Here is a 20,651-nt window from a genome sequence, read left to right on the forward strand (position 1 = left end):
AACTTGAGTGGTGTCCTTTTAATTTTTTACCACAAACTCCCACACACATCCAAAAATAACACTATTAATGTAATTACTGCACATGTTCTTTGTGTGTGGATTATAATTAGTTATAAATTACAGTTTTATTACTTTAAGTTGATGTTTTTTTATAAATTCACTCTGATTATATAATTTTAAAAAAATTATGTAAAGTATTAATAATGAAAAATAACTGAAATTTATCTCTGCAAAAACTTTAAACACTACAGGATTAAAGTTCTAAAAATTGTTTTATTTTGGAGTTAAATTTTCTTCAAAATTGTTCTCTTTCATTATTGAATCCAAACACTAAATTAAAATACAAAATATTTTTAGTAAAAAGAATAAATGAAGGTTCTTCGTTACTTTTTCTAATTTTGTATTCTAGTTTGGTGTTCGAGTATGAAGACGAGTAGAACAACTCTGAAAAATGTCTAATTCTGAAATAAACCTCGACTTCCGTAAAATATAAGTGGATTTTTTCATTTAGTTTACTGTATACTATGTAATTAAAAAAGACACTAGATAATTGCAATGAAAGAGTTATAATAAGTAATGTAGTATTCAAATTTGTTACTTGTGTAAAATAATTCAATGAATCTGTTCTAAAAAATAAAATTTATAGAAATAGTTATTGATAACTCTACAATTAAGAATAATGTGTAACACCTTACGGTTGTTTCTCGAATTTCCTTTAAGAGTTCGCTCCGTCCCGTCGGTAATTCGGTCTCGCACCCGAGGAAGAACTGCCAACGGTTCGAAAACGTTTGTGGTGATCTGCATCCTTTATTATTTTTATATTACACCGGTTACAGGTTCTAAGAGTGCAATAATGTTCATTTATCTTAAATGATATGTATATATGCTTATAATTTTCTATTTTTTTATGTAAATATATACATATGTCATCAACTGAATGAGTAATTGTGACCATTCAAAAACATAAAAATTACTTACAGTTGGAATTATTAAAATCAAAAACAAATTGAACAGTTTTGGGCTTTTATGTTCTGTTTGTTCCTTTTCAAAGGCTGAAGACAGCATTTAGATTTTTGTCACATATACGCTATATATATATAATGTGTGCAGTTAGTAATTATTTCCTTTCATCTTCAACATTTAGAATAATAAATAGAATGTCTGCTGTAGAAAATTTTATGTCGTAGAAATTAATTGTTCAAAGAATTTTATAATTTGATTTGTAATTTATTAAATCTAATTTAAAACCGAGTATTACTTAGTTGTTTCAGTTTTAAGTGTTTGTGGTTAGTAAAAGGTAAATATTTACAATAAAAGTTTTGAATAGAGGAAAACTACCGTAGCCTATAAAATTTTTTAAAATAAAGTTTGTCGTCATACTTTTGTGTATAAATTATGAAGATTTAAAAAGAGGGTAATTAAATGTTTCGGTGTTAGGTGTTAAACTTTGAAAAAAGTAATATTGCTACATGTCTTCTAATACTTTTTAGAAAGATCAGCTTTCCTTAATATTTTTAGTTCTTCAGAACTTTTCATGTAGCACATTCATAAATCTTAAACTATAGCTATTATATGAAAGTAATGTTATACCAGACATGTTTTGAATTTCAGTCTTTTGAAATTCTCAAGTTAATAATTATTCCTTAAATATAGATTTGAACAGGTTGAAAATTTTCACATGAGTGCTGTTAGCTTTGTTTCATGTGCATATTGATTTTTTAAAATTGTTTATCCATACATAATCTTTAATGTTGTAAGTTTTCTTTAAATTTTTATTGTGTGATTTACTGCATTTCTAGACTGAAAATTTGATATTCTGAAAGATTTTAAGGATTTGTAATGAATTTTGTAGGTGGTTAATTTAATTTTCTAATACATACATTTTTGTTTCTATTATTTAAATAGTAAATCCAGTTGTATAAAACGAAAAATATCTATCACCGTTTTTTTTTACTACGACAATTGGATATTTTTTTTATCTCGGCTTGGTACTTGTTTACATATGTTATATATACGGTATTATTTAAAAAAATATAATTCTAGAAACAAACATTTTAATTTCATAGTTTAAAAATACTCTGAAGTCCTCATTTTAATGTTATAAGTTTTGGCATATTTATCAAGCTCTTTTAATTGTTTTGCTATAGTAACTCTTTAGAAGTGTAATTTTAATTTTGGAAAATGTCAGCTTTGATTTTAGTTTTTAATTAACAATTTCATATATAAAAATAAATTACATAAATACTGGACAATGAATTATGCCTTAAGATATTGAACTTCAAACATTAAAACTTCATAACCTTTACAGTTGATGCTTCAAAAACAATTTATCATATATGCAAGAGATTTAAGTTTTATATTTGAAATTATTGGAAAGCGACAATGTTGATAAATTATTTCAATGTGTACAATAGCATTTGATTTTGAAATATGAACTAAAAATGTAAAAATGCTTTTAAAAAAGCTACAAAATATGCATTATCCTTGATATAAAATTTAAGTTTTAAATGAATTACTGGTATTTTCTATTATGTATAAATAAAAGTACTGTATAAATTTAAATCTGTTATCATGCATAATGCATTTTTATAGGCCATCATTCCTATTTACTATATATTAATTATTGATTATATGAAATTCATATAAATAAATATATATATCATTTTTATCAAATAAAAACAATTTGTTTTAAACTAATTCTTTAAATCTTAATATATGCTTTGTATTTATTCAGTCAAGGCAATCAAAATTGAAATAAATAATAAATATACAGTGGAAATACTGGATTATCCATAATGGTTTTGAAAACAGAAAAAAAAAAGAATGTATAGCATTGTACTGTGTATAACACACAGTACCTAATACACAGAAAATGAACTTTCTAAGAAAGTAACTGGAAATCACTACATCATCTGTTGATTGGTAGTGCTATGAAATTAAAATATAATATATACATGTACTGTACAGTACGTGTGTGTGTGTGTGTGTATATATATGTAACATTACTTTAGATTTTGAGTAACTTAATTTATCTTTAATTACAATAATTACATTGCATTATTTATTATTCATGGACCTTTAAATGCATATTACCCAAAACACAAAAACAAATGAGTTTCTAGATTATTCAAAATTTCATTTATCCAAAAGATACCAGTCCCATCAAGTTCAGATAATCCAGATTCCACTATACAAGAAATATTTTCAATTAGTTTTTAAATGTATGCTCTTATTAAAGATAGTCATCTATCTGCAGCTTTAATTTCTTATTTTTTAAAATATGAAATAGAAAATTTTAAGTTTGGTTACAGTAATTTAAAGTTTATAATTTATAGCCTGTGAATAAAAAACTTAAATCAACACCTTAATGTTTGCTGAGAAATTTTTTAATTTAACGAACGTTTTCGGCCTCATCTATAGGCCATCATCAGGTCGAAATACAAAAATTGGAACGCTTACGTTCCATACATAGAATACAAAATTCAAACTAAACATTTTTTTAAAAAATGGAACTAATTAACGGATAAATAAATAAACATATAGTGAGAAACTAGAAAAACAAAAATAATAATAACAAACGAACATAATATCAATATTACCTATCCTAACTATAAATAATTCAATTTAAAATATAACTAAGTTCATGCGCCTCCTATAAGTTTTTAAGGGCATATTTCCAAGCTGAAGGAAGACCCTCCGCGTCCCTTGCATTAATACATTTATCTTTTAGCTTACTTCTGTTGAAATATGCCCTTAAAAACTTATAGGAGGCGCATGAACTTAGTTATATTTTAAATTGAATTATTTATAGTTAGGATAGGTAATATTGATATTATGTTCGTTTGTTATTATTATTTTTGTTTTTCTAGTTTCTCACTATATGTTTATTTATTTATCCGTTAATTAGTTCCATTTTTTAAAAAAAAGTTTAGTTTGAATTTTGTATTCTATGTATGGAACGTAAGCGTTCCAATTTTTGTATTTCGACCTGATGATGGCCTATAGATGAGGCCGAAAACGTTCGTTAAATTAAAAAATTTCTCAGCAAACATTAAGGTGTTGATTTAAGTTTTTTATTTAATTCTGCTGGGTACGAGTATGAATCAGCCTGTGAATACTTAATTTTATACAGGTAGCTTTCGGTTTACACCGACACCGATTCACAATAATGCCGCTGTGCAATTTGCCGTTTCACAGTGTAATTCCCCAATTTTTCCCTATGCTAGACTGATTTTCATTTCAGTGTTGACGTATTACTGAGCTGCGACGTTGTACATTTGTTAAAACAAAGATTTTTATTGAATATATTTATTTTTTCTGTTTAATATTATTGCATATGTATACATTTACATTAAATTAATACTAAAATAAATAAAAATATTAAAATACTAAAAATGTTTAGGTACCCACATATACAAGAATAAAGGAGGGTTATTATGTCAGATAAAAGAAGTACACCTGAGTTATCTAAACATGTTAAGAAGGCACGGCAATCAATCTTTCCAGAAACAAAAATGGAAGTTATTCGACAAATGGAAAATGGACGAACACGCCCTAATGTCTGCAGATCTTTGAATTTACCTCCGTCCACTGTTACTACCATTATGAAAAATGCAGATAAAGTTAAACACTCTGCTCAACAGTTTACAGTAGTAAATGTAAAACATGTGAGTTACAGTAGAGGTAAAATGGAAAAGTTTGAAAAAAATGGAAAAATTGTTATCATGAGTGGATGATGCAAATTAAAAAAACATTCCTATGACTCAAGCTGTTATAACTAAAAAAGCAAAATCAATTTTGATAATCTTAAGGAGACAGACGGAGGCAAAGAAACTTTTTTGGGAAGCAAGGTTGGTTTATGAGATTTAAATTCCAAAGTAACTGTCGTAGTGTAAAATTATGTGGTGAAGCAGTAAGTGCAGATGTTGCGGTGGCTGGTTTACCTAAGGAATTTCAGAGTTATGTAGAACAAGGCAGCTATTCTCCAGACCTAATCTTCGATGTTGATGAGACTGGGCTTTATTGGGAAAAGTTACCAGCATGAACTTTTATTTCTTGTGAAGAATGTTCCATTCAGTTTTAAAGTTGCGAAAGATAGATTAACAGAAGAAAGATAGATTAACAGAAAGAAAGATAGATTTCGTTGGGAGCCAATTTTCAGGAACTTTGAAACTTTTAAATCAATGTTAGTGTATCATTCACAGACACCATGTGATTTAAAGGGTTTAAATAAAGACATGTTGCCAGTTTATTGGAAATGGAACAAGAAAGCTTGGGTCACACAAGATGTTTTCACAGATTGCTACACAAGTTATTTTTTCCCTACTGTGCTTTGCTTTTGTGAAGAAAATAACTTACCACCCAAGGACCATCTCCAGACAATGCTCCAGGACATCCTCAAAACCTTGATGAAATAAGAATACTGTTGGATGTCAAGAATACCGTTGAATGCAACCTTCAAAGCTTATTATCTCTGTAATACATTCGTGGAAATGATGAGAATTTTAGACACTTCGAACAAAACAGTTAAAGTTTATTGGCAGTCTTTCAATATTTTGAAAGGCATTAAAAACATCAAGTAGGCTTGGGATGAAGTTCCAGGGAATGCTTAAGTGGAGTTTGGTGTAAACTTCTGCCAACATTCATGCACGATTTTGAAGAAGTAGCACATCGGGAGAATTTAATTGAAGACATTACCAGACTTGCTTGTGATGTGAGATCGGAAGATGTTACAACTGAAGATGTGACAGAACTTTTAGAAGCTCATGATCAGCCACTCTCGAATGAAGACTTAGAAGAATTATACAAAGAATTAGATCGTAAGCAGTCAGAGAAAGAAGAAGAAACACCAAGAGTCATGGAAATGGTCGATCTAAAGCGTATCCTTTCAACTATGGAAAGTTCGACGGATGAACTTTGTGAGTTGGACAACGATTGAAATCAAAGAGCAAATGTAAAAAGGAGCATCACTGCATCCAATCGACCCTATTTCAAAATTCTTAATGAAAGAAAACAAAAATCTAAACAATTAAAGATGGATACTTTTTTGAAAAATGTAAGAGATCCAAAACTTTGAAACATCATTTTGTTTTTCTTGAGAGTTTTTAATAAAAACATTTCACTTTATTTTATCATAAAATACATTTTAAAAATTAAATTTATAATATATGTATTTTGTATTATATTATATTAATAAACAAAATTATTTGCTTATTTTTCACTTTTGTAAGGAACGGAACTGCGGCATAAACCGAGGGCTACCTGTAGTTAGTACGTGCAAAGATGAGAACGTTAGCCATTTTTCTAGTTAAACAAATTATTCAACAAAACCAGAAAAATTGTTTAAATGGGAGAGTGGTTTTAAGAGTCACAAAAACTGACAAAATAAACAATCAGTTAGTTAAAATTTCAATACATATAAATTCTTAAAACAATAAAACAGTTGCTTCTTTAAAAAGATATTTTGTTTCCAAAATGTTATTAACTGTCTTAAATATGTCTTTAGAATTTTCTTAATATTTTACATCATTTTAAAATGCATGAGTATAATTAGTACCATTAGAAATAGAAAACTGCATGATCTTATGTAAAAAAAAAAATACTTAAGAACTCCTACTTACATTATCTCAAATGACTTTTTTAATTTGAAATATTTGTGATTTTTAAACTTACTCAAATGTAGTTAGAAGCCAAATTTGATGATAAACTTTTATATGTTCTTACTTGTATAATTCTTTCAAATTGTGTAATAAAATCATGAAAACAAATATTTCATATATGTAAATGTTTAATGATAAAAGTAATTTCTATCATTACAGCAATGATTAGAAAAGCGTTGCTTTATTCTTCTAAGTAAATCAGATAAACTTGTCTGAATTTCAGATAATGTTAATTTTAGAATTTCAATTATTTGATTGTTGGTGTGTGAGTTTTATGAATAAAAAAACCCAATAAAATCAGAAGAATAATAGAAATTTTAGAGCATATTAATTTTATTGAAAGATCTTGGATTTCAGGCATTCAAAACATATAAAGTGTAACTTTTAAAAACGAATCAATAAATAATACTTGAAAAAAAACTTATTTTGCTACCAAGTTAACCAAATCTAATAGTTTGACAATTAATAACAAATTATAAACTTGATTGATGAAATTTAAATCTGGTACTGACCAGATATTTTAACTAACTAGTGCAGTTGCCAAACAGTTAGAATATTAGTTGCCATATCAATTGGCATTATATGTAATAATAATATATTCAGTGCTTTGGATTCCATAGACCATTATTAACATGCAATGTCAATTGGATTATAATCAATAGTTTCAGATATCGATTATCAATGTTTGATGATGCTTGATTTAATAAACGTTATTTGAGTTCATAAACCTTTTTAAAGAATGACTAAATCAGCTTTTTTGAAGTATTTTTAGAAGTTAAGATTGATCAATTTTTTGTTAATGGCATTTTTAAAGAATTGAGTAGTTTTTTTTAAGCTGAAGATAAAATAACAGGATCTATAACTGTTTGGCTCTCATAATTTTTACTCATATTTTTCAAATGTCATGAAAATTGCATGATATTTTTAAATAATTTTAAAATAAGAATTTGTTTTAAATTTGATTATTCACACTCACTAATGATTGAAGACATAATTCCAGATGAAACCTTGTTTAGTCAGTAATGCCATTTTTCTAATTTGCATTTTTTCTGAAATAGCATAATTTTTTAAAAATAAATACATTCAATTTTTATTTTATTCCTTAATAATAATTCGCATACAAATCATTTCAAATATTTTAATTTCATAATGTTGCTAGTGTATGAAGTATCCAGTAGTAGAGGATTTTACTCAATTCTCTTCATCATTTTGTTTGAATATTGGATAATACCAATTGTGTTTTTTGAATAATATTTACTGCATCAGGAATTACATTAGTTCTCAAAATCTGTGTTAGTTCAATTTCTGTAGGCCTAAAGTTGAATACTCGTTGTGTGGGAAGTTGTGTGGTAAGCATAAACTACAGTAGTTATTATATAAGGTTCCAGATCCTGGTATGTTTCTATAGAGTTTAATATATTTGAAATGCATATTTTATTTAAAGATTGAAATTAATAAAATATTATTAATTGTATACACTAGCTAAAACTAATAACATGAAATAAAATTTACACATAAAATTGAATAACATTTTTAACGTAGACTCGAATAACTTTACTACGAATAAAATTCTACTTCAAGAAACGAAGTGTTTTAACATTTAAATTGAATAAACTGTCTTCAGCTTCATCTTCAGGATTTTTTTTCTAATAAAAATAATTTCATAATTAAGTGAAAGGGACTTCAAAAATGGAAAAAGTGAAATTTTTAAAAATTTTTAAAGCATTTATTTTAATAAGAAGAAACTTAAAACTTAGCTGCTGATCTGTGAATCTAAAAATAACACCAATAAATAAGCAGTTTTTTATTTACTTATTTATTTCAAATTTAACAAACATGAAATACTACTTTGTTAGAAAGAAGCTATACAAAATGTTAAATACTTTCAGACTCGCACATCCATTTTCAGAGTCAACTTGGATTTCCTACAGTGGCCTAGCAAATGTCTTGTGAGATGTTAGACTGGTTTTATAGGCAAATTTGATCTAATGAGCAGAATTCTATATTTGTGAAATAAAAAAAATTCAAGAAAATATGAAATTTTAATTAAAACTTTGAGTATAAAAACTTCAAATTGCTTTATCGGAGTATAGATATGCATATAAAATACAACCAATTACAAATTACAGTAAAAAACATTTTTTTACAACTTTTGAATTCTAGTATCCATCTTCAGTGGAAGTTCTCTCTAAATTCTATCATCATCATCATCATTAAAAAACCCAACTCTAATATTGAACACTTCTAGTTTTTAAAAATCTTAGAAACATTTGAAATTTCTAGAGTAAGGTTATGGAAAAATGTGGATGCCGATGTCCTCAATTGGCTTAGAAGCAATTAACCTATTTAGTTACATGATCTGACTTAATGTAAGTCTAGGTAGCATAATTGGAAAAAGTATTTTTGATGTAATTGGAAGTCCCTCTTCAGGTTTATCTTTTCTTTCAGAATTTTCTAAATTATTTATTTAAAATTCAAAATTGATTTATTAATTTTGAATTAAATTTATTAATTTAATAATTATTAAATTTATCTTAGTACAAGTTGAATGCTAATTTATCAACTTTCAGGCCACATTCTATAATTTAATTCATAATTGTCTTAATTACAGCCCTAAAATCTGGCTTTTAGATGTTTAGCTATTTATAAAATTATTTTTATTTGTTAAATTACTTCATTATGACTTAAACTAAAAATTTTATATGCTGTTTTAATCTTTATGATTAAAATTGTGCATAAAATATCTATTCACGAAGTTAATGTCAATTTTCTCACAATTTTTCAAATGGAACTAAAATTTACTGCTTTAATTTTAATCAGAAAATTAAACAAAATTATTTAAAAAAAAAGTTTGTTCATTTTGAAGCTGGAACTCTCTTCTAAATACTAAAATTCACACCTTCCTTTCACTTTTCAGCATTCACTGATTAAAAATGAATGTTTTTGGCTACCTTCAGTTGGTCTGTCAGGTTATGTAGATTCTGTATTGAACATCTAGCAGATTTGAAGTTTGGAATAACCTATAAATGTTTGACATAGAATCTGCATTCCCATAACCTCACTCTAGAAATTTTATTGAAACTTACAAAGTCCTGATACTAATTCAACTGTAAGTTTACAACTTCTAACTGTTTTATTGAAGTCCAAGTTTAATTATCACAAATTACATTAAAAAATGATTTTTCCTAGCATTTTGGATGAACATCCATTTTCAAGAAATTCTCTGTAAGTTCTAACAGCAGCATTTTTTGAAAAACAAATACCTAATGTAGTCATAATTTCAAATGTTTTTAAGTTTTTTAAAAACTGGAAGTGTTCAAAATTAGAGAGGGGTTCTTTAATGATGATAGAATTTATAGAGAACTACTGAAGATGGGCACTAGAATTCCAAAGTGCTAGAGAAATGTTTTTTTACTGTAATTTGTAACTGTTCGTATTTTGTATGCATAGCTATACTCCAATAAAACAGTTTGAGGTTGTTATAATCATACTTTTAGCAATAACTACACTTTGTGTAGCAAAATTTTACACATGTGTGCCTTTATAAAGTTTATGACTATATTATTGTAAAGTTTAAATAGTTACTGTTAAAAAACTAGAATATTAATTTTCATATTAAAACATGATGACAAGGAGTTTGAGTTTGAGGACATTTGAGTTTTTAGAGTTATGTAGTTATTGAAATTAGAATATTTTGAACATTTCAGAAAAATTAAAATTGGAATGATAATGTTAGATTGAAGATCAGTAATCTGTACTTTAAAATTTTTATTAAAAGTTATATAATAGGAAAAGATTCTTCAAGAAACAGCTATGTTTGTGAATCATTCTAATCCAAATCATTTAACTAAAATATCCATAATATTCTATAAAAGTATTTATAACTTTAACATAAAAGCTGATAAATTTCTTTCGTGTATAATGTAGCAAACAGTTTAGAACCCCAAAGTTTGAGATGAAATTAATATAGAGAAAATGTAAAAAAGCATACCTAGTAGATGAGGCAGAAAACGTTGGGTTTCCTTTTGTATGTTACATGTATGTTTAAATCTTTTGCCTTCTCAAATGACAACACTGAGGATGCAAAAGCACCAGGAGTTTACTGCATCCCATTACAGGACTATAGGTTCCACAGAACAGTAACGTATGTAGGATCCACATACAGATCACTGCAAGCCAGGCTAAAAGATCACAAATATGATGTACAAAAAGGAAATATTAATACAGTTCTGGCACATTACGTCAGCGATCTGGGGATTTTCCCCCGTTGAGACCAAGCTACCCTAATGCACGGCGTCTTCGACCAGCAAAACATTAGAACGTTGGAAGCTGTAGAGATCTACAGGACAAACAGGAGTGGAGCCTGCATCAACATGGATGCCATTCGTGTACCAAAGGCATGGAAATACTATCTAGACTCATAAACTATACATCATATAAGATACGTCACTGCCTGTATTCAAGCGTATTTAAAACTTTTAAACTTAGAACGTGATGGCATCCTATTTATAGAACGGTTTTTCCATTTTACAGTTCCTGACGAGTGCTGATAAAGTAGTGGCCAAAAATGTCAGAAGATTGAATTTATCTGCTGGAAATATTGAATTGAGTGTGATTCTTATCTTCACGTACAGTTGGTGTTTATTGTATATATGTTAGGCTCAAGGACCAAAATCGCTCATTGAGTGAAAAAACATTTGAAACGACCACAAAACGAAATTTGCATTGTCGCATTTTTTTTTGCTCAATGAGCAATTTTGGTCTTTGAACCTAACATATACAGTATATGGTAACACCCATAACCTGATTTATTAGAATAACCAACTGATAAAAATCCAGCAGATAGTTTGGTTAGAACATTTTTCTTTTTGATGTTGAATTATTATATTAAAATATAATTCTAAATAACCTTAAATATATTTATATATAAATATATGAAATTTATTCAGACAACTTAAGTAATCTTGCTACAGAATAGTTAAATGTTTAGCTTAATTCTAAGAAAATAAAATGGCACGACTAAGTATATATAAAGAGCTAAATGACTATATTAGAAGAAAAATTGTATTTTATCAGACCCCATAGTGTCATTTATACAAATCTATGGTCACAATAAAATTATATTTGACAGAAAACCAGAGAGAAAATTAGCAATTTACTTATAAAATGCTTTTTATAGGCCCTACAAGTTAATCAGATTAAAATTTAGAAAAATTAAAGTGCCACCTCTTTCCTTCTTGAATTTCAATTTTTATTTGATTTACCTCACGAATTATTCGTTTAAACATTTAAAATATTTGCAAAAACAATAACAGATTTTACTTTATTTCTGTTATCTGTGAATTGATTGGTGCACCTGTCAGTTTTTCTAAACTATAATTAATTTTTCTTATTAATTGCAAATAAAATGGTTTTGTAGTAGTAAAATCCTTTTATATTTATATTAAATCATGTGTTTCAATTCTTAGTATCTTTTATTAACTTTTTTTTCTTTATTACCAGTTGTATGAGTCACTAATGTTGCGAGATTGAGTATTGAAAATGATGATGAAATAAAGAACTATAAATATACTTTAATGTATATTATAATTCACTCAGTATAAGTATTGTTAGTATAAAAAAGAAGAACTGCTTATAATTTGTGTTCTTTTCATATTGTCTACATTGTTGAAGAGTAGACAGATTTTCTTTAATTTTAAAAAAGTATAAAGCATATTGTAATCACCAGACAGTTTTATTTACATATTTAGTTAAATTTTAGCAAATATTCTTATAAGAATTTTTAGGCAAATTTTTTTATAAACAAATGTTTAAAATAGGAACCTGTACTAAAAATAAAATCATAAAACTTGCATTTATTCACAAGAAAGGAAGGAATGTTTGGCTGGAAACGTTATAGGTATCTTTTATATTGTAATGAAGTTTTTGTCATATGTAAAATATTTAAATGTGTCTATTTTTCAATGAAATGTTTAGTGTGAAAATTAATACAATTTTTGGTAAAATTTTAAAGTTGATTCGGTATCTAATCTATATTGATTTTACTATTTTTTTTATCTTTCTGAACTTTTTAAATGTGTGTTATTTAAATGGTACAAATTTAATCTCTGATAAGATTATTTTATTAATTAAGTTATCAAATTATCTAATTTATAAATGTAACTATTTTTTGTAATAGTTCATTTAATTGTTTTTAGCAAGTAGAGAAAGACTGTCTTGTTTTTTCTTTTATTGTTATATAATATTATCTTTCACTAATAGATATTACACAGTAGAAAATAAAATTGCTCTATAAAGATTTACATTAGTTCTTAAGTAAATTATAATACTACTTTGATTAGTGCCCAAGATATATTTCTGCAAATAGAGCACTAATTGAAAGAGTGTTGTTCAACAATGTAGTTTTATTTATAGAAACAATAAATATTAGGTAATGTCATAAATAATAATTCACAATGAGAAATGGGAGCTTAATTGCAAATATTTCTCATATTTTGATTGCTTCTTGAAGTAAATGTCTATCTAGGATTGACTTCATATTAGTTTGCAGTTGTTTCATAAAATTTAATTCTTGTTAGCTGGTGACTAATGTTGAAAAAACATCTTTATATGTCTGGTTATTGCGTTCTTAATTATACAACTGCAAACAAATACATATACATCTAAAAAGTAACTGGACTGGTTCCACAAAAATTTTACAGATTGAGCTATAAATCTTTATCTGTTATGGTGTCCTACATAGTCCTCTTGTATTGGCAGGGCACTTCTTACAATGTTCATACAACCAATCAAAGCTTTTAAACAAATTACTTTTAGTTCCTTTGTTTGAATACATTTTAAATCATTGTATTGATGTTCTTTCATGGAAACTTTGGTTTCAGAAACAGGCAAAAGTATTGAAACATATCTATGAGCCAAAAATTGATTGACAATTCCAGCCAAATGTGCAGAAGCATTGTCATGTAACAGGAAAGTTTCTCTTTTGGTACAACTTGGGCTAATTTGAGAATTTGGTTTAATAGTCAATGTAGATATTCAATTTAGTACTGTGTTGCTACTCCTATAGCAGAGGGTACAAAGTCATTGTAAATTAAGTCATGAACATCAAAAAAGACAGTTGATGTGGTTTTGACAATGTCAATGTTTTTTCAGTTGATATTATTGTTAATATCTACTTGTCTACTTGGACTTTACTTGTCTAATTGTCTACTTGGACTTTACTTATTAATAGGACTCTATACTGGTGTTTAAAGATTGGCACAGTAAATTATTACTACAGGTGATATAATAAAGAAATTTTGTTCTTTCCTGAACTAACTATCATTACTGTGCCAATAAGTAAAATCCAAGTAGACAATTAACAATAATATTAGAATTTAAGGACAGTAAGGCTTTCACAATTAATTTTTTCAGTTGAGTTTTATGAGTTTTGTGGAATCATCAAAACCATTCAAAGACCTGTGCACAACAGGCACTCATCTCTGTAGTTTTTTACTCAATAGCTGGAGGGTTTCTGTGGCAGTTTTGCCAAATTAAATATTTATATATAAGATATATAGATTAATTAGATATACAGTGATCATATCACACACTGTTTTGCTTAGCGACTCCAAAGTATATTGTTTCCTATATATTGCTCAGTATGTAGGATACAATATATTTTGAAGTGTATCAGAGTAGAGCAGTATGTGGTACAATAACTAATTGAGAATCAGACTGCAATAGTTTAAATATATAGCTGCTTAATTAGCTAGGTTATAGCCTGATAATGTTAGAATTTGATTATTAGCATATAATTTGGGTTTAGTTTACTATGTGATTATATAAGAAGCAAATATTTAGCCTTAATTGGAGCAGGATTATTAAATTTCAATAATCGAAATTTAATTAATGAAAAAGGTTTATCATTTAAAATTATTAATTGTTTTTACTAATTATTAAAATTATTTATTTGCAATTTATTGTAATCCAAACTTAAAAGTTTATTTAAATCAGAATTTGCTATTACATCATAATTATTTATTGTTAACTCTTTCCTGCTAATTAATCTTTCATAAGAGAAGACCATACTATTAAGAAGTTTATTTATACTTCATTGCCATCTATTTTTACTCTTTAATTTCTTAAATATTAGATATAAGATAGAATCTTCAAAACATAACACACACAACAATCCAATGTACTGGTAGTACTAAACAATATGCCAGATTTAGTATTTGACTATAGTAAGGTTAATTAATAATCAGATACAAAGTAATTTGGCTAAAGGTTGATGGTTAAGTCATAATGTCATGATAAATTTAATAATTAGAAATAAATAATTTTTAATTTAGAATATTCTGGAAGAAAAGATTGGCCCAAAGTGGGACACATAACTGCTGCTTACTATGCAAATATATTGCCAGTTACACTTCTCAGACCTTCTTCCAGTCTTTGCTTTTAGAGCTATTAATTAATTAATTTAGCTATAACCATACTAGTCATTCATAGTGCCAGCTGGGAACAATTTTCAGCACCCACAATCTCCATGGCTTTCAGCTGACTTTGTTTTTTTTCCCAGCATGGTATGTTATGCCAAGAAAATATTTATATTTTTGACATATAATCATGTTTATCAATTTTTAAATTTAAATCTTCTAAAATCTTTTAAACTAATTCACCTTATAACACAATAGTTGATAAAATTACATTCCTGTGCTGTAATATTTCCACTCTTTTAAGATAATTTGCATTTCTATGAATTTGAAACTGCAGAAGTTCTAACTTCTGATTTCTCAGAATTTCATCCTATTCCAGTTTACTATGAGACATGTTACTTTTAAATTCTTGAAATTCTTGTTTTATGTCTGTAATTTCTGTTCTCAAGTTTATTAGTTGATTATGTAATCCTCTAAAGCAGTGATTCTCAAAGTGGGGGTCATGAAAAATTGATTCCAGATCACTTTTTTTCAAATATTTTATAAATTTACTATGGATTCATGTTTAGAAATAATAGAAAATATACAGTACATAAGAAATAATAGAAAAAATACAGAGCGTAGTTTATCCGAAAGCATTTCGGTCGGCAAATTTGAATTTTCGTTAGTGCTGTGGCACTGCGATATTTGGCTATGTCTTGGGATACTTCGATATTATTTTAGTTAATATGCGTTTTTAGCTGGCAGCACTGGCGGGCCCATGAGAGGGTACTTAAGGACGTGCCAGTATTTGAACGAGAATTTTTTCCCATCGTGAGTGGTAAGTTTTGCTTGTTTTTCCGAGGACTGTGTTGTGCAGATCGGAACGTTTTGAAACTAGATTAACTTCCGAAATATAACTTTTTTTTTGTTTTTATATTTTTCAATATATTTATTTTGTTTATGAAAAATAAAGAAATAATTAAAAAAAAATTTTGTTAGTTTTAACATTGACAAAAATTCAACGCAAAGCAACACGCGACGGAGAGGAATTTCAACATGGGATAGATTAATTAAACAAAAGGAATTAACTCCTCCTGAATTTAAATTGACCTCCCTATCTCCGGGATGTTTTTCTACACATACTCATTCTTTAGGGGTCCTTTGAAATTTTTAAGTGCAAAAGGGGGTCTCGGACCAAAAAGTTTGAGAAACACTGCTCTAAAGTGCCCTCTAAAAATCTGTAACTGCTTCTTCATTTAATGGCTGAAAGAAGTCTGTAACTTCAATTTTTTTATAAAGTCATACATTATTTGCATAAAACTTTAATTTTTTCCTGTACTTGAAGTGTCAATGGACTTCCTTTTTGTTCTATATAAGTGAAAACAATTTTGTACATGTTTTTTTGCTTTTTATTTTTAATCTCTTTTTACATATTCTGGACTTCTGAAGCCTATACACTGAGGCAAAATAAGTGAGGTATTCCAGAAAAATAAAGCCATCCAAAAATTGTTCAGTTTATTATTTAATATTTTGTTTTTTATATGTGATCTTGGATAGTTACTCATCTAAAAGAAGCTTATTTTATTGTTTATCAAACATCATAACAGTGCCATTGATGACAATAACAAGGGACACCATGGGCAATCCTACACTATAAACAAAATGAAGCAGCATCAGTTTAACAGATCAGAAAGTAACTGCATACACAGCAAATAGCAAATCAAGCATTAATCACTGGCATTGTTTATGAATGTGATCAATATAGTTGCATTGAATGCATTTATTGTATTTGCCAAAGAATACCTAAATTATAATTAAGATGTAATACACAAATGCAAATTACAATCAACAACACGAAACTGGGTATACTTAATAAAACAGGCAAACAAAAATCAATTTCCAGCCCAAAAATTATGAAAAAGTGATGCCCACTTTTGACTAATTTAAATAGACAGACACCTAAAGATGTTTGTTTAACACAATTGAAAACACTTGCTTTCCCATAATTTTTGTGCTGGAAATTGGTTTTGTTTGCCTTTTCATCAATGCAAATTACTTTGAAAGTTTTAGCTAAAACAAATAATAATACTACAAATGCAAAGATGTGCAATTTTACATTGTGATGTGGAATTGTAGAAAGCACAAAACATTTTAAAGAGTTTATTAGAGCATCATTTGTGGTTCAAGAACAAAGAAAACCAACTAAAATGAGACAAAAAATGTATATCCATTATGTTATAATAAGTAATAAATTTTTAAATAATTGTGGTTAACAAATTAGTTTTATGAACAAAAGTTTATAAAAAAACTTTCAATGTCTCATTTAACAATATTGTTAAATCTAATATATTATTAATAAAAAGTGTAAACTAGTTTGGGCTTATGAAACCAGCTTTTGAATTCATGTATTCAATAATGACTGCATCCTAGGGCTAAAGAATCTTCTTCATTTACTAAAGAATACAATTAGGTTTTTTGATTCAGCAAATAATAGCAATTTTAGCGAGACTTTTCTATCGAGAGACTTGTTCTTCAATAATCAGTTATTTTTTTAATATCTATTTTAATTAATATCAAATCATAATGAAAATATTACAGGAAAAATATCATATTTTTGCAGAGGAATAATTTTATATATATTATATATAAGAAAGCCTCATTTCCTTGAATTTTTATATACTAAATTAGCTTTTAGGGAGAAATAAAGTTCTGTTTTTATTATAATAATTTGTGTATGTGAAAATATTTAATATTACCTGTATAAATTAAGATTATAGAAAGATAAAGAATAGTGTGTGTAAATGTCTTGAAAATCTCCAAAATAACATTGGCTGTGTTTCTAGATTAACTACACTAATGTATTGAACATTTTATCGTAATCAGAAATATTTTTTGTTTAATACAGTATTTGATTTAATTACATCTTTACAAAAAGAAATTGGAGTAGAATTTGTTATGTTAATTTTAATTATTATTTTATATTGATGAATAAATGAAGAAATTATATAATAATAATAAATTTAAGTGTGCAGTTGGAAGAAAACGAAAATCATTTAGTATTAAATATGCAATAAAAATAAAAATGACATAATTTTCTTTAAATCTGATTTCACTGTACAGTAGTCTTGAATGTCTGGCCTAAGCAGGAACAGCCAGATGTTTAAAATGTTTAAAAAAAAAAAAAAACAGATAATACAGAACCATGTTATGTATGACTCATATTTTGAAATAAATTATTAGGTAAATACAGTAATAAAGTAAAAACCATTAGTTATTCACTTTTAACCTTGTAAACAAGTGATTTTCACAGAACTAAGTCTCTGGAATAAGATGTTTAGAAAGTAACTACATTAGTTTGATGCAGCTCTAAACTTGACAAGTTTTTGCTCAAAAGCATTTTATAAAATGTCTGTTATATAAAAGACAAAATATAAAAAAATACATAGCAGAATTGAAGTAATAGAATGTTTGAAAGTTAATGTTTATTACTAACAAGACAATTATACCATAAACCAATAATGCCTTTAAGAAACCAGCAATATTTTATTTTTAAATTTTTTCAGCTCTACTTATAGCTATTGTCAAGATACATCCTATCATAATAAATTGCATTTAAATTTAGAATATCATGTTAATGTTTAAAAGCTCATTAAATAAATACAGTGATGATTTTAAAATTTATATCACAGTATTAAAACAGAATAATATGAAATTTTATTACATTTAGTGAAATAGATAAATCTTACTCCACTGTTGTTTGTAATTGTAGTGATTTTACATAAAAATCATAGTATACAAGAAAATTCAATTTTTGTGTGATAAATTAGTAATTTTAAATAATTATGAAAATATCTTTAATTAAAATAAATGATGAATACTTTAATTTAGAGTTAAGTAAGACACTGTCAAATTTTGTTTTTAATGAAATAAATTTCTTATATGAAGCCCTCGGGAACAAATAGTGCTAATCCTCAGAATCACGTTTCTGATGTAATTCAGATATAAATAAACAACAACTAACTTGTTATACATAAAGACCAATAACTGCCGAATTATCGGGCTAGCAATTAAATTATTTAATTAAAATTCTAATTATTAAATTTAGCAAGAGATGGCGCCTAACGCCTAACTCTAGTACCAAATTAACTTAAATTATTAATATTACTTTAGCCATTTGCTAGCCCGATAATTCGGCAGTTGTTGGTCTTTATGATGTAATTCAGTTTGAATGTTTCAAAAAAATCCAAAACGACGAGATGACGTCCACATCTACAGGAAATGTTAGGAGAGCAAAATATTAACATGCATCCATTCATAAAATTTTTAGGATTTTTAAAAATTTTCGTATTCGACCACCTCGGAAATGTGATTCCGAGGGTTAGCACTACACCTCCCCGAGGGCTTCGTATAGGAAATACGAATAACCTAATAGTCATTTAAAATACCAAAGAGCTGGTCTTTAACGGGCTATAGCCTTATAGCCCGATAAAGAATCTTGTGCTTTGTTTGGCATTTAAATTTATTATATTAATCTAAATAGAAACAATTTAGTATTAAAGCATAGAAATTTTAATATGAACTTCTTTTCTTTTTAATTACCAAACTTTCTGGGTTGCAGTATTTAACAGAAGCAGTGACTTATGTGACTAAAATATATTTTTTTTTGTACTGTATTTATATCAGACTACAAATCGTATAGTCAAAATATAGTCTGTTATTTTTATGTATCTTTTATTATTATTATTTTTTTTAATGAAGTATCATTATAATTTTGTGTCAACATCAAGTTGCTGTAAGGCTTACCATTCATGAAATAAATGATTTCTTTAACTCTTGACAACTAAGAGCATTTGAAGGCCATTTTCATTAACTTTAAACAAGTTTGATTATGTAATGTGACATTCACAATTTGTTACGTTAAAGCAGTAATTTCTAACAAGAAAACTAAAAAAAAACTAGGTAAATTGCTTCGATCATATATATTTATCTTACAATTTTTCTGTTCTCTTGAAAAACAAAAGAGATTCAAATTATTTTCTTTCTATTTATTTTTTAATGAGTTTGCACATTACAGTAGATTTGATATATATTTTTAATAAATTACTTCATTAATAAAATGAGTTTATTAGTTAATTGGACTCTGGTTTCATGTTACATTATATTTATGTTACTGTAAAAAATGAATTAAAACTTTATTGCTTAATCTAGAGAGAATAAAAAACAGAATTTTTAAAATTTATTTAAAAACTAACTTAACTTGAAATTGCTTTTTAAATTTTAGAACATCATAAACTTGCAGAATTTTGAAGGTAAAGTGCTGCTTCCAAAATATGTACAAAATTAGAGTGTTTTATTACATTAAAAGGCTGCTTTAACCCTACAAAGATTAATATGATGATTATATTTTGTTATATTATTATGTTTTCGTCTTGAATTCTTATACATGTTACTACTTATTATAAATTTCCATATTTTTCTTATGATCATATTAATGAAGTCATATCTTGAAAAGGTACTTTTTAAAGTAAATTTTATGATTGATTAATTATAAATATATTTTATAAACATAATTTTTAATTTAAAAGTGTAATAA

General features: G+C 26.8%; 1 protein-coding gene across 1 annotated transcript in view; it reads left to right on the top strand.

The window, feature by feature from the left end:
- Smr (Smrter) overlaps nucleotides 1–20,651 on the top strand; it is a 101,502-nt gene that overhangs the window by 4,293 nt on the left and 76,558 nt on the right.

The sequence above is a fragment of the Centruroides vittatus genome, unplaced genomic scaffold (assembly GCF_030686945.1).
Source record: "Centruroides vittatus isolate TY-2023 unplaced genomic scaffold, ASM3068694v2 contig_345, whole genome shotgun sequence".
Lineage (NCBI taxonomy): Eukaryota > Metazoa > Arthropoda > Arachnida > Scorpiones > Buthidae > Centruroides > Centruroides vittatus.